Source organism: Miniopterus schreibersii (genome assembly GCF_964146895.1).
Source record: "Miniopterus schreibersii genome assembly, chromosome: 4".
Taxonomy (NCBI): domain Eukaryota; kingdom Metazoa; phylum Chordata; class Mammalia; order Chiroptera; family Miniopteridae; genus Miniopterus; species Miniopterus schreibersii.
In genome coordinates, this window is record NC_138105.1 from 46,310,535 (window position 1) to 46,322,660 (window position 12,126).

A 12,126-nucleotide genomic window follows, 5' to 3' on the forward strand; every position below is an offset into this window, starting at 1 on the left:
ACTAAATATTTTAGAGATCTTATTCTTTGTCAGGCACGTTCCTCAGGACTGGAAAAATACTTATACACATTTTTTAAATCAACTCATTTAACTTGCCATATTATAGACAAAAAAGCCAAGCCTTATAGAGATTAAGTCATCTGCTTAAATATAGCAGCTGCCTTTGACTGCAAATCCCATGTCTTTAAGGCACTATACTATGACTCCTCAAAAACAAACAAGTAAAACAGAACATGAAATAATGAGAAGTAAAACTGAGTGCCTTTTTTAAAGTCAGAAAAAAACAAAACAGATGTTTTTAAATTCCTTTTAAAGAATCTTCAGAATAAAAAGTCATCTATCTGGCCCGACCAGGCATGGCTCAGTGGTTGAGCACTGATCTATGATCCAGGAGATCAGGGTTCGATTTCCGGCCAGGGCACATGCCCGGCTGCCAGCATGATCCCCAGTGGGGGACGTGCATGAGGAGGCCAATCAATGACTCATGAGGAGGCCAATCAATGACTCTCTCATCATTGATGTTTCTATCGCTCTCGCCCTCAATAAAGATATATTTTTAAAAAAGAAAAAAAATCACCTATCTTAACTAGCATAAAATGCTGCCATACTCAAAATTACAATGGCATATGTAAAATTAAAATAAAAACATTTTCTAATGAGTAAACCACACCAATAAGATTTCTATCACTACTACTGCTAAAATCAAAACCAATCAAATGAATTACATCTATATCCACAAGCCATGGAAAAGGGGGGAAGAAAAAGTATATTAGAGACCTAAACAATAGTTTAAAACAATAAAGTTTAAGACAAAGTTTCTATAAGATGAGAGGAAAGTATCATCAAAATTTTGAGGTAGGCACAGGTTTTTAAAGACAGAAATATCAAAAGAAAAAAACTGGACTTTATTAGCATAAAAAGTTGTTCTGTAAAAAGTAAAAATTAAAACTACAGAATAGAAAAAAATATCAATGCACATGTCCAACAAAGAATTCATATGCAAAATATTTTTTAAAAACCTTATATTACTAGGAAAAAGACAACCTAATTTTTAAGATAGACCAAAGACCAAACAAAAATTCACAAAAGATAATTTCAAAACATATTGACAAGGTGCTCAATGCCTCTAATCATAAGGAAAATACAGATAAAAGCATAATTAGGTACTATTACCCACCAAAATGGCAACTTTTTACTGGAAAAAAAACAAAAACAGATAATATCAAGTGTAAGTAAGAATGTGCAGTAACTGGCATAATCATACACTGCAGTAGAAATGTAAATTGGTATAACCATTATAGACAACTATTTGGAAGTATCTACTAAAGGTGAAAATACATATAGCCTATGACTAAGTACTACTACCCCTGTGTATGCAATCAATAGTTATGTACACACATGTGCACAAAATGGTATGTACAAGATTTATCATAGCAGCAGTACGTAAAGAGCCCAGAACCGAACAGAACCTAAATGTCCATCAGCAGTAGAAGGGAGAAATAAGCTAGTATATTCATACAATGGCTTCCTAAATCTCAGTGAAAATGAGAAAACTGATGTGACACACAAAATAGGACACATCTCACAAACACAGTACTGTGTGAAAGAAGCCGGGGGGGATGACGTGAATTTTTTTTTTTTTTTAATTAAATTCAAAAACAAGCCAAACTAATGTCTGATCACAAAGTCAGAACAGCAGTTACCTTTGGGATGAAGGGATTATTTGACTAGCACAGGACACAGGGAGGCCTCGGAGGAGTTGATATGTTGATCTAGGCTATAGTTAAATGTACCTTCAATGTGTAAAAGTTCATCAATATAGAAAAGTTTATCAATCAGTTTTTGTAAGTAAATTTTACTTCAATTACTCTAAAATTTTATTAAAAAAAGTTTTAATAGAATAGATGAAAAATTATGTTATGTGCCACTGACTCAGTTCCAACTCCTGGCAACCCTATGAATGAGTGATGTCTACAATGTCCTGTCCTCAAAAGCCCTGCTCAGCTCCTATAGACTCATGTCTATGACTTCTTTTATGGAGTCAATCCAGATAAAAAAGTACTTCTCAGTGAAATAACTTCAGGTTATCATCCTAATGATACAAAGCTCACTAATTTGAAAATCTAAATTTCCTAATAATATATTTTAATTTATTTCTACTGACTGTATAAAGGTAAATTAAATATGTCTGGTCATTTTGCATTAAAGTTTTAAGAATAGTTTCAATATAAATATAAATTTTACCAGCAAGAGGTTTCTTATGATTTTCTTTAACAGCAGAGAATGTTTTACATGAAATCTTGCTAATACCTGATCTTCAAAGGCTCAAGTTAGGTTTACAAATGTGTAATTTCATACACATATTAAAAGTATTGATAACTAACTCAGAAATTGATTTCAAAAGCAATCAGATGGCAAGTCAGGCATTCATAAAAATTTTAAGGCAAACTACTTGGCCCTGTTGCTTAGAAAATCTTAGACTTTTTAAAACCAATAACCTTTTGAAGAAAAACCTTGCCAATAAATATTCTTATATATCTGAAAAACTTTTAGGTTAATATTTACAATGGTACCTTTATTCAAAATATAAACAGTTCTATCTGTATTTCCTTTTATCCTATTTTATCTGTTATATGTACCTAAAAACTATGTTTTTTTTAAACTAACCAACTTCTTTTTCCTCTCTCTAAATTAAATAACATCATTATTTGATCAGATTTGAAAACTTTTATCCTGATGGAAACCTGTCTTGTTACTTACACAACCTATTTGTCTTGAGCTGTGGGACTTTTTTGTTGTATGAGTCTCAGTCAGAGGAACAGGATGGCATAGGCCCCAAAAAGCCAGTTCCCAGAACAATTCCCAGAGGCTGAGCATCCTTTGGACAAACTTTACTTTAGACAACTCATCAATACCTTACACAATAACTTTCCTCAGTTTTGAGTTGTTTTATCTCTAAGATCCTGCCCTGGTACAGGTCTGTCCAAACCTTCAATCGGCCAGGAACCTTGGCCGCCCAGTTTCTACTTGAAGATAGCCAACTACTGGGTTGTAGTTCTGAGATATAAGGCTCACAAGCAACACTTTCACAAAACTTATTTTTGTAATCAGTCTAACCACTCCACCCCACTCCCGGCCCTCAAGCCAGACACCTGCTTCTCCTAATTCTGGCACTTTTCTTTTTTTTTTTTTGGCACTTATCTTTCTAAATGGTGTATTTTCACCAAGAATGCTTAAAACTTACAGTTCCCTCTTTGGGTAATTTTTTATATAAACACAACTGTTAATTTAAGAGGCACCTCAGAACAAAAAAGGGACACCCCCCCAACCCACCCATCAAGAGAAGTTTGTCTTATCTTCCTAAAAGAGAAAGATCAACTTTAGTAAACCTAAGGGAGACCTCCTCAGAGTTCAAACACTTCAGCAAGACAAGACAGACAAATACTAGAAGAAGGACCAGGATCTAGTCTAGGGTCCACTATGAAGCTGAGAGCCAGCAGATCCCATCCCAAATCTATAGTCTACAGAACTAGACATGGGTTTATTAGGACAGTTACCTAACTTTATGATTTCTAGTAATACTAAAGATCCCAGAGAGGAAGAAAAGGAAGAACAGTCTACCCTACCCCCAAAACAAAAGATGCACAGTAAATTTAGTGACCGCACACTATTCATTCAAGTACTGAATGTAATGAAGATTGTTCATAAATTATAACCATATAAATACTGGCATTTCAAAATCTAGCATCTTAAAATAGTGCTGATAATAAATATACTTTCCTAGGATACTGTTATTTTGTTGTTTTCTATTTCAATTTTGGAGGTAAAAAAAAAAAGTTAAAACTAGACTGGTGAAGAATATAAAAAATCAGGGCCTCAGTCAAAAGTTTTAAGTAGTTGCATAGATATCAGATTTTGAATTACCTGGAACTAAGCATTAGAAATAATTTCTCAAATTACTCATGACCCATTCACTTAGCCAAATTACAGTATTTCACAAACCAACCCAGTGCAAAGCAAGAGGTTATCTCCACCTTCTACATAACTGAATCCTATTGTATCTTTCAAATGTCTTCAAAGAACCTCGCACCATAATAATTTTTAGAAGATGTAAATTTTTACTCTAAAAATCTCATATTGCATTTCTATTTCCTTAACAAAGAAGGCACAGCACTCGGTTTTTATACTTTCAAGCATCTTGCCTGATTGCTACAACACTGCAAAGGAATGCTTACACAATACCTCCAACAGTTTGAAAGGAATCCCTCAATGTTCTGATGACATTCTCATAGACACTACCAACAAATATGAAAAATAAATTCATGGTACTTTTCAAACACCTGATTGTCCCAGTTGTCAAAAGACTGCAAATGTAAGTTTCAGTACAACTTCATGTACTTTTACAATCCTTTTCACTACACAATTACATCTTCATCAAGTTATACCCTCACCGTTTTCTTCAACATTTCCACAAATCTTAAAAGTATTTCTAAATTTCTCACAGTTCTTGTCATTTGCCAATTTTACAACATACTTCTTATGATGCCTAGGCCTTATATATCTTTCACTGCCATCTTCACACTCCTTAAGTCAATACAAGCCCCAATTATCATTTTGTTAGTGACATACAACCACTGTGAGAATACTAATCCCCTTCCAAAAAATAAACTTTATCTAGAAACGTAAACTGCTACCTACCTTGATATCTGCAACTGGCAGATTCTGCAATAAATTGGAACTTTATGGAGTCCTAAGATATCACATAATTCCTGATACTATTCAAACTGAGTTTTGTGGGGTTTTTTAAAAAAGGGGGGGGGGAAATAATGTTACAATAACAGAGAAAAGTAAACATATTAACTCTTAAACCTATGCTATAAAATCTAACGCATTCTAGTCTAAAGAAAAGAACGCTTCCACAAAATCAAATCCATCAATACTATTTAACAAATGGGGAAAACAAAAGCCCAAAAGATTTGAAAAAATATAGATAGTAAAGGCAGGCCTATCTAGAACAAAGTGTTCAGAATCCCAATCTCCTTTTCTATTACCCCACTGAATACAAAGTAATTAGGACTTAAGGTTTAATCTTACAAGAAGGTTAAAACATTTTCCCTTTTCATTCAAAAACACATTATTCCAACCAACCATATGTTTCAAGTGTACATGAAACATTCACCAAAATAAAACAAACCTTAACAAATTTAAAAGAATTAAAATAACATAATATAAAATATATTACATAATAGAACTAAGCTAGAAATGAGTAACAGAAAGATACCCCAAAATCCCAAATATAGAAATTCAACAATATATCTAAATACCCTATGGATCAAAGAAGGCTCAAAAGAAATAAGAAAATATTTTGAACTAAAAATAAATACAATATATCAAAATTAGTAGGATGCAAAGTAGTGTTTAGAGGGAAATTTTATAGCATTAAATGCCTACATTACAAATAGAAAAGAAGGGAGTAAGACTTTTGAGAATGCCTTTTCATATAGTTTTGACTTTTAACCATTTTACTGTTTTACAATACTAAAAAAGAAATAAAACTAAATCAATAATGGGGGCAGTTAAAATACAAACAAAATCAAGTGAACCTAAGTGTTTATCAAAGTGGTGACATAAAAAAATATAATTAAAATAACTTATGAGCATAGTACTCTTACTACATACCTTCACTGAGATATATTACGTGAAAAAACTACTCAGAAATCTTAAACTTTCGTTACTTATTGTGCTTATTATTTGCAGTGGTATTAGTGTGGCAATTCCAATATTATGTCATGTATATTGTAGGACAAAGCAAATGAATAAACATATATTGAAGTTATTCTTAACCAGGATCCTCACTGTGGAAGAACAGAGATCCAAACATACAACGGGAGGAGAGAAGAACACTGAAAAGACCTGCGGTACTGGACTGGAATTACAGATACTGGGGGTTTTTAAGTAGATTTCCTTGCTCTATCCAAGGTAAAGAACCCCTACAGAGGCAACAACATACAGTAATACAGAACACATCCAATACAGAGAAATGGCCGTTTCCTGGTGCAGGGTAGGCGAAGCACACCGTAAGAATAGAACATCTGTGCCAAAAGCAAGTAAGTGCTCTAAAAATTATGGGATATATATCAAAGATACATAAAAACCAGATTGAAAGAGTTCCTACTGGCTAAATTTTAATAATTTGAGCCTTCAAAAGAAATATAACAATAATGGATCTTAGCCCACTGAATAGTAGAAGAATCCGTCGGCCCACAATGATAATGAAAAAAGGAAGGGAGACGAAGCTCTTCCTTACAGAAGAATGCCAGCTAATATGTGTGAAAAGTATTAGAACTATAAAATCATCACTTTGCAAGCATCAGTGTAACCAATGATTCAGGCAAAAATCAACAATAAGTGTTAAAATCACTGAGTGAAACGCTGTTGAGAAACTATTTATTCAGCCTCAAGGCATGGATTAATTACCAAAGGGAAAAAGATACCTTACAATGAAGAAATTTGGCAGCACCAGCTAAACCAAAAAATCCAACTTAACATCACAAATAACTGAACCAATTAGTAATACAGAGATTAAAATAACCAAAATTTTAAGTACAAACATATATCAATATAGATAAATCTTGAAATGAACTCTGAGTGACAAAAGCAAGTTACAAAGGTATGTAAACAATATAATACTATTTATTTACATTTTAAAACCAAATCAATATTATTTACTCTTTTTACAAATGTGTGCATAAAAATATAAAAACGTAAAGGATACCTCCTACCTCTCAGGAGGCAAAAGAATTAGATTAGTAATATTAAAGTATATTTTTAATTTAGTTTAAAAGTTCTGAAACAAGTATAGCAAAATGTTAATAATTGCTCATTTTGACAGTATGGATACATGAGCATCTTATATTCTTTGTATTTTTTATATTTTTAAATATTCCATCATTTAGAATTTAATTTTTAAAGTGAATTGCTGCTATATAAACCTTAATTCCTGGTGTTTAAAACTATTGCTTTGAAGAACTTTAATTTAGAAGCAGACTGCCAGTAACCTCATCTACTTTAATCTCTAATGTAAATGAGCAGAAGCTAATCAACACTTCCAAAATGATTCTGATAAGCAAAATGCATTTCATTTACTTAAGTAAAAAAATAACTTGGAAGGTATGCCATACGAGTGCGTGGCATTACACCTTCCCTAAAGTTTAATATTTCCTGTATCTCATATTGTTCTTAATATATCACCATTTGGAGAATTAAAAGTTCATCCATTCTAATAATTCAGGTTTTTCAATCATTTAGACCTAACTCTACAAAACCATCCTATTAAAGTTATTATTTTAATTCCAATTAATAAGTCTATTTTGAAAACCTACTACTGATGTAAAATTGGTACACAAAAATATTTTTTAAAAACTCAGATTTTAAGTGATTTGATAATAAGTTAGTTCTTTATCACATTCCCTTTAATGCTTTAATCTATTTGTAAAAACTTTCTATTTTCTGCTTAAGAGAAGGTCAACGGCTTTCACTTCACTACTCTAACATAATCATGAATTGAAATAAGAACTCTTAGCTCTTTAGACCCACAAAGCTACCAGTATGTCTAAGCCAATAAAGCGATTCGTTCATTAATACTGCTAATAAAGCAACCTTTTGTTAGTCTATGAAACATCAGAAACCTCAGAGACTCTAACTTTGAAATTTTTCCTTGTTTTTGCCATATGAACTTAAAAGTTCTCTTACGTGCCATTTACTTTAACAACTAAAACAGAATCATTCTAGAAATTTGACCTTCCACTCTAGGTAATTTAATAACCTAACACATTAGTTCCAACTTCAGAAAACTGTTTCTAGATAAAACTACTTATATTTTACTTTATTATTCTCTTCTGTTTTTCCATAGAGCCAATCTATCTAGAAATCTGGGCCATCTTCAAATAAACTACTAAAGGAGCAACCCCTATAATATTCTCAAAATGAAAATCAAAAATGTTCATTTACCCAATCAGCATTAATCGATCAACTACAGTAAGCAAGTCATGGAAGATACTGTGAAGATTAATACATAGTCCTTGCCCTCAACCAACTCAATTTAAGAAAAAAGATGGGCATCTTAAAAAAATGACTATAAGGTAGCTTTTAATAGTGTTAACTAATTAATATAATAGTCGGCATGAGGATATAATTAATTGAACTGAGACAAGATTAAAAATCTTCAATGAGGAGATTTTTTTTGAAGCTAAATAAAGGAAAGTATATTTTAGGCTTAGAGAATAGCTTATAGACAAAACAAGATACATAAAACACCATGGTAAATTCAAAATTTTTTAAATTAATTTAGTAAGGCTGGAATGTATCATGCATGTAAGTAATCAATAGAAAATGTGGGTTCTTGAAAAGCCACATTTGCATTGCTCTAGAATTTGGACTTTATTCCATGCAATGGTAACTCATGAAAAACTTATAAGAAAAGGTATGTGGTGTTCAGGTCTGTTTTTGTTTTTTGTTTGTTTTTTAAGAAAAGTCACTCCTGAAGTACCTGAATGTCCAAAAGCTTCCATTTTCAATAATTTCATATCCACAAAGCAGCTAAGTCACTTGATCAATCACACAGCAGGTCACACACCTTGCCCTCTGAAAACTCAGTCTACTGGAAAGACTGATATGAAATAATCAAACAAATAAATCACAAATGTGATAAAAACCATGAATGCACATAAGAGAGGCATTTAACCTAGTGAGTGTTTTGAGTCAGAAAAGGCTTTCTTTCAAGGAAATGACCTTTAGAATGATATTTGAAGAATGTTTAAAAGTGAGGAGGGATTCAGGAGAGTGATTCAGAAGGGGAAGGGGTTGTGGAATTAAGATGTGGTTCACAGGGGAGGACACACTCACATAACTTTTATTACAGTATATTTTTATAATTGTTTTATTTTATTATTAGTTATTGTCGTTAATCTCATACTGTGCCTAATTTATAAAGTACTTATCAGCCACTGTAGCCGTAACTTTTAGAGTTTGAGGTACAACAGCAAAACTAGCAAGAATTTCTTTTATCTTCTTTGTCATTTCACAGACAGAAAATTCTTTCTAACCATAGACTTTAGCAACTTCAGCATACAATTTGTTTTCCTTTCCTTTAGTCAGGAACTTTCACCTTTTCACTTAAGGAAGCACTTTACAGCTTCTCTTGGCATAACCAAATTGCCAGCATTACTACTCTTGGGCTTTGGGGCCATTATTAAGTAAAATGAGTTACTGGAAGACAAGCACTGTGATACCACAACAGTCGACTGGATAACTTAATCCTACTAAGTGCCTAACAGAAGGGTAGTGTATACAACATGGATATGCTGGACAAAGGGATGATTCACGCCCCCAGTGGACAGAGCAGGATAACCCATGATTTCATCATGCTACTCAAAATGGTGCACAATTTAAAATTTCTGAATTTTTTATTTCCAGAATTTTTGATTTATATTTTCAAATCTCAGTTGAGTGTGGATAACTGAAACTGCAAAAAAGTAAAACCAGGAATAAAGGGGGACTACTGTGCACTGCTTTCCATAGATGTTGGAACTGTTATCAAAGTACTTCTCATTACCTTGGTGAGTGAAGTATGTTCTAGACCTCTTTGTGGATAATGGTAGACAGGAAATAGGGGAAGTGGGAATGGTCTCAATGAAAAATCCATCCCATCAGTCCCATTTCCCTTAGTCTTTTGACTTCTTGCACTAACTATACCACGAGTTTGTAGGCATCCAGCTTCATTTAGTCCAGATTCATGCTGAAACCCATCAAAGGAGCAAACAATACAACTTCTCCTAGCTGCCTGAGAAAGAATACTGAATCCAGAATCTCCAGGAACTGCACTGTGCCAATATACTAAACCAAATGCAAAAAGCATGTTTCCCTCTCCTCATCAGAACCCATTTCTCCACATATTCCTAAAGTTTTTGCTAAGATGTTAGCAAAAATCTTTTAATGTTGATAGATGATGCATTTCTTCCTACTTTGACAATGCAAAGGTAAAGCATGCTACAATATGAGTCCATTTACAGATCTGGAAACAATGAGGATTGTGGGAAGGGGTATCAGGAAACTAGCTTCCCTTGAATGGTAACTGCCATAGCAAGATTGTTACAGGTCCTCAAAGAAAACAAGGAAAGACAGTTTCTACCAGGAAGAGACTTCACAGAGTTTGCAGACTTGTACTATGTTTCCATAATGTCCTATATAAAGTAAATTTATTCAAAAGGTTATTAGCAGCCATAAATACGGCCTATGTCCCATAAGGAGGGGCATTTATTACATTGCTTTGCATCTCCCCAAATTTTCTTAAAATTAGACAATACAAGATTTTTCTGTTTGGTTAATATGTTATGTAATATTAACTCTCACAACTTCTACACACTAAAATGATGCAGCATGATGGTACTCAAACGCAAGAGCAATTAAATTTAAGCCTCTAGAGGGCAGTATTTCTCATAGGAGAGACAGGTCTGATTTTCATAAAAAAGGAACTCTACTGTCCAAGACATTTAAGAAATATAGGATAAGCAAGTTTTAGCAAATTTCTTTCTTGTAAGATGCCTGTCTTTAATATATCATTGTGCACGGTGAATCTTTAATAGGCCATTATTACAGCATAGCGTTCCTTCAAATTTATTTAATCACAGAACCCCTTCATCAAGGACCATCTCTAGTGACTACTTCTACAGAATGCATTTTGAAAACAATGTAGTGGACACATTTTCTCAAAACAAGTTTTACTTCCTTCTTTATTCATGGACTTACTCTTCTAATTTTTAAAACAGGTCTTCAGACATCTCCCTGTAGTCACAGATCATGACTGGGGATGGAACAAAACCTGGCAAGGGCATTCATTTATTTTGTGGAAATCAGAAACATAGAGAACTTATTGCTTGGCTTGCTCAAAGGACAACAGCAAATACAGGGGTTGGCAAAAGTAGTTTTACATTTGTGAGTACAAAAAACACAGAGTTTATTCTTGTATTATTTATTCTTGTATTACACATTTTTCCATATGAGTAACTGTATTTATCTACTTTTGCCCAATCCTGTAAATAAAAGTTTGGTGTTATAAATAGTTGAGATATGGACCCTCTTAAACTTAAAAACTAAAATGGAGTTGAAGTATACTTAATAAAACATTTTCATATTTATCCAAACTCAGAATATTAAATATTTGAGCATATTAACAATCTTTCCACAATTCATGTCAACTGAAATACAGTTTCCAAATCTAAAGATCTATTGTAAACCTGATGAGATCTCTATAGATCTCTATAGATAAAATTCTTAATTTTATTTGCGAGAAAATTTAAGCAAAATTACTCCCCACCCCTTTATTTTTGGTCTTTCACCAAAATGATAAAAAGTTTTTAAAATATAGACATTTTTCCAGCCTCCAAGTATTCTAATAACAGGAGATCAAACCATGTATTCAAATAAAACGTGTGTCCAAATGTGTTTTTATTACTAAATACCACTCTACCCATAAACAATGTTTGAAATGTTTCTTTTTAATGCTTCAGGATTATGAGGCACACCACAAAGGAAATGCATGTCATTCTAAGTAGCTCTTTCCAGAGTTCTTGATTCAGAAGTCTTCTTAGTACTCTGCCTATGGCATCAGCATTATCGAAAAAAGACTCTAATCCCTAGTATCAAGTCATCAAAATACTTTAAGAAAGTATATAACTAACTCTCAAACTTTTAATTTCCAGACCTGGAAGTACAGTACGTAACTAACAATCAAAGGTTTAATTTCCAATACATTCACACCAGTAGCTGCATGTGACTAGTGAACCCTTTAAATGTGGCTAGTGTTAATAGAAAATTGAATTTTTATTTAATTATAATTAATTTTATCTAAACATAAAAACTGAAACAGTGTAAAATGTCCTTCTACTAAAGATAATTTTACTTACTGGTAATACTACATTTCACTGTAACTACTGCACTGCATACTACACTGTGCATGTAGTATTACAGTGAATCATTTCTAGTATTACACATAGAAATAAAACTGATCTAGTCACTACCAATTAACTATTCAGCTGAAATGCTTTTTTTTTCTACACAACAATGTAA

At 32.8% G+C, this 12,126-nt stretch overlaps 1 protein-coding gene across 6 annotated transcripts in view; it reads right to left on the bottom strand.

The window, feature by feature from the left end:
- FBXW7 (F-box and WD repeat domain containing 7) overlaps positions 1-12,126 on the bottom strand; it is a 156,293-nt gene that overhangs the window by 122,502 nt on the left and 21,665 nt on the right. The gene's annotated exons all lie outside the window — the stretch shown is intronic.